This window comes from Copadichromis virginalis, linkage group LG13 (assembly GCF_057382275.1).
Source record: "Copadichromis virginalis isolate Kocher_CV1m ecotype Utaka linkage group LG13, C_Virginalis_male_GT1.1, whole genome shotgun sequence".
In the NCBI taxonomy this organism is placed as follows: Eukaryota; Metazoa; Chordata; class Actinopteri; order Cichliformes; family Cichlidae; genus Copadichromis; species Copadichromis virginalis.
The window spans coordinates 31331852-31336002 of record NC_140630.1 but is presented as its reverse complement, the minus strand read 5'-3'; positions in this window follow the sequence as shown (position 1 = coordinate 31336002).

Below are 4151 nucleotides of genomic sequence, written 5' to 3'. Positions count from 1 at the left end.
AGCCATGACATTCAATAGCAGGTCAAGCCTTCTACAGCAATCACTCCTCTGTCTAATGACAAATGGCAGCCTTAAATACTCTCAGCTGTTAATGACTAAACCAATATTTACTCTCAGGTGAGTTTACCAAATTCTAACATTCCATAAACATTGTACAGTACACAATCCCAATAAATAAATATACATACATTTTAACATTCTGATAATTATCTGTGGGGATACTGGTGGGCACGATTCAAGATTCTTCCCTACCACGACTCACCTGTTTAGCTAAGCTAATTCATTAGACGCAAACTCACTCATGGGAAGCATTAGTTGACTCCAGAGTGGAGCAAAACTTGGCTAAGTCTTGGCTCTTAATGGGATCCTACTCTCTGACATCACTCACGCGAACACTCAGCTGTCTCTGTCTGGTGACCACGTGGAGGAGTGTGTGTTTGTTTTCCATCCCCCAGTACTCCAGTAGTTCTCACCTACCCCTGGTTAAGCAAGCACAACCCACAGATTTATTGGGCTAAGGGCAGCATTTCAGAATGGAGTACCTGGTGCCATGAGAATTGTCTGCGTTCTGCTACACCTAGTGTCTCAGCTACAGAGCCGCCTGACCCAAGTGACACATCTGATCTCTTTGCCATTCCTAAAATCTACCACGACAGACCCAATGATGGTTTCATGCTTTTCAGAATTTTCAAGACACTTTTATTAACAGTTGCTGGAATACACAGCTGCAGCTGCAGCTTTCCAGTTCGCAGATCACTCTCCGACAACAACAACGCCATGACAGGACCCAGTTTAAACGTTAAAACTGGCGAGGCGTGATTGTAGATGCCGCTCAGGTGCGTCCACCTCACCTGCAGTGGCACCGCAGACCACGCCCTGCCACATCCTTATATTTATAAAACACTTTTGTACTCCTACTGACCCAAGACCACAAGTCACATCTTTGCTATTCATTCATACAGCACTACATTCTGTGTGCTTCAAGCACTTTATTTGCCTCACATCCATGGCCAGTTTAGAATCACCAGTTAACCTAATATGCATGTCTTTGGTCTAAGGCAGCGCTCCCCAATCCCCGGGCAACAGATACCAGTACCAGTCCGTGAGAGTTGAGGCTCGGGTGTGAAATTTATCGTTTTCAGTGTTTTTTTTATCAGTTTTTAGTGTTATTTTTGTTTTTATGGTCAACTCGGTTTCCCTGGGATTTTTCCCATGTGTTATGAATAAATCTTTTTTTTGGTACTGGTAGTGGTTTTATTTTGTTGTATTTATCCGCGACACCTTAAAGGCCGGTCCGTTCAAATATTGTCGAACATAACCGGTCCGTGACGCAAAAAAGGTTGGGGACTGCTGGTCTATGGGAGGAAGCCAGAGTACACTGAGGAAATCTACAAAGCCAGAGAGGCAACAAACCACACACTGCTGCCATAACATTTTGATTTTTGAATGATTTATATAGACATGTTACTCAAGAGAAGCAGAGTTAAGTGGGTTGGATTAGGAATTTGGATCATTACTGTGATTAATACTGTTTTAAACTCATGGCTTCTGCACACACTTTGGTAATATTTCTGTTTAATAGTGATGTTTATATTTGTTTGGTATAGAAGAAATACATGGCATTGCTTCTCTGTTGGGGCAGGATTCTCAGGGCTTTGTCTACTGAAGTTCATTCTTTAAAAATGCTCCAGAAGTGACCTAAGATTTGATGTGCAGGGGGAAGGTGCTATAGCTCTGCTCATTTGTTGTGGTGTGTGTACACACTATTCTGATAGCAAATGACTATGTCTTCTCTTCTAATCATTGTGTATTTTTTTCTGTAATTTCCATTGTATTAATGCATATTGCTTGATTTATTTGTAAGACACTCAAAAACAAAAGCGCTCTCTTGTTGAAATCTTCCTTAGAAATGTATCTTTCCCCAGGCAAGCGTTTTGGGAGTTTTTCCTTGTTAATATGATAGTGATGTCTAAGTAATTTTGTTTGTGTTGCTATAAATTTCATAATTTTTCTTTAATTTAGTTATTTTCTGCTCTTATTGGTCATTGTTTTATTGGCATGTGATTTGCTAATAAATGTTAAAGGAATTCACAAACCTTCTATCAATGAGATCCTAAGTCACTCATTATTCAGAGTGTGACATATTAACTGACTGACTGACCCAGCCTCCCAACAACCCATTGGTCAAATCGAAAATACCTCTGGTAGTTCTGATCTGCCACTAGACACACAGATATATGCAATCACACCACAAAGGTGTCATTATGAACAGTGTGGGGAGAGCAATGAGAAAAAGCATTGATTTCTACTCTGAGAAAGTGCACTCGTAACAATTACCGTTCCATTACAATAGAGCTAACTGAGTGCAGAGAACAACTTTAGAGCAGTCCTGACACATACAAGCGCACACACAAAAACACTGCTGGCTGCCTGCCATCGCCACAGCTACTAACACACACAAATGTTGGAGGTGGGGCTGTGCAGAGTGAGTGAATTTATTCAGAGGTATTTCTACTGTCACAGTGTGCATGTTAATTTTGCAGGCTGAATTGTTAAAGCTGCAGAGCAAAGACATCCCTCACACAGCCTACAGCAAGACATGAAGGAAAAGAGTCCAGTGTTTTAAAAGGCGATCATTATGATACAGACACTGAATTCACTAAATTATAAACACTTTATTATTTGAACAAATAAAGGATATTCCATCAAATTCCATCACTCTGTACCTGACAGACTGAAGGTGTTAGGGTGCCAATCTTTTCCATCTTCCTGGATTTCAAACAGATTTCCCTCCTTTTCATTGACAAAGGGATTATGTCATCAACTAGAAAGCCAGAGAGGGACCGAGCAGTTTAGGATCTTTTCTGAATACTTTTGCTGCCATCTTGTGACCTTACCAGGTATTGCAGACTAGAAGAACCTTAAAGTCATGTTGTTGTCAAAGAACTGATGAGAAAGACGTTTGACAAGCTTAATATATATGTTAGGGAATAGTTTGGATATAGAGAATGCTGGTGGCATGAATTTAAATGTTTGTAGCTTCATGCAGTGATGAAACTGAAATCATAATAGGGAGGGATTCTTCTATCAGATGGAAAGATGAATTAAAAACAGCAAAATTACAATATGTAAACTTGTAAAGGAATATTATAGACAGTTTTCAAAGCTATAGATTGATCTGTAAAGATGTCAAGCAGCTTCTAGATGCTTAAAGGAAGCAGTAAGGTCAGTTTCCATTCTGGGTTTTTAGCATTAATAAGACAACCTGCTCCAAGGTGAGTTTGAGGTCTTAAAGAAGTCAACATAGAGAATTTTTTTTTACCAACTTTATTTAGTGCTTTTCTACTCTACCTGAACATTCAAAGCGCTCTATACAGGTTGCCTCATTGACTCATTCACACCTGTTCATGGAAGCCCTTTCATACTGATGAATGCATCAGAGAGAAACTTAGGGATAATGTCTTGCCCAAGGACATTTAGCATGCAGTCTGGAGCAGTCACGGATCAACCCAAAAACCTTCTGATTAGTAGATGACCTGCTCCACCTCCGCAGCCACAGCCACCCCTTTAGGGTTAAAGAATCATTTTGAAAGTCATGTCCATAAAAGGTACAGTAAGTAATTTTTTTTAGGTGATTTGATAAAAAAAGAAAAATGTTGTACTTCTAAATACACAATTTATGTGTTCCAACAAATTGATACATTGTCACAAACTTATCATTTATCTATTAAAAATACATAGGAGCTGGTGTCATTTTGTGGAAGCTGCCATCTTGACCCACCATCTGGAATACACTGGCTGAGATGGGCATCGCCGCTCCGCCTTTTTACATTTTACATAACTGGCTAGAGACTGGCCACACTTTATACATTAGTTTTAATTTAAAGGTCATAAATAGCTCTTTCTCATTATATATGACCATTTAACATATGTACATGTATATTTTGGTGATCTCTTTCTCAGTATGTTTTTCTTCTTATGTTAGTTTGGAAATAAGCTAAGACTAAACCAGTTAATGTTAGGCTCTAGTGTCCTAAAAAAAAAAAAAAAAAAATCACACTTTTCCCCTGATAAACAATTTGATTGCATTCTCACATCGTATGGGAGTTCATTTACGACTAACAGCCAGTTCAAAGAAAGTTTCACCTACA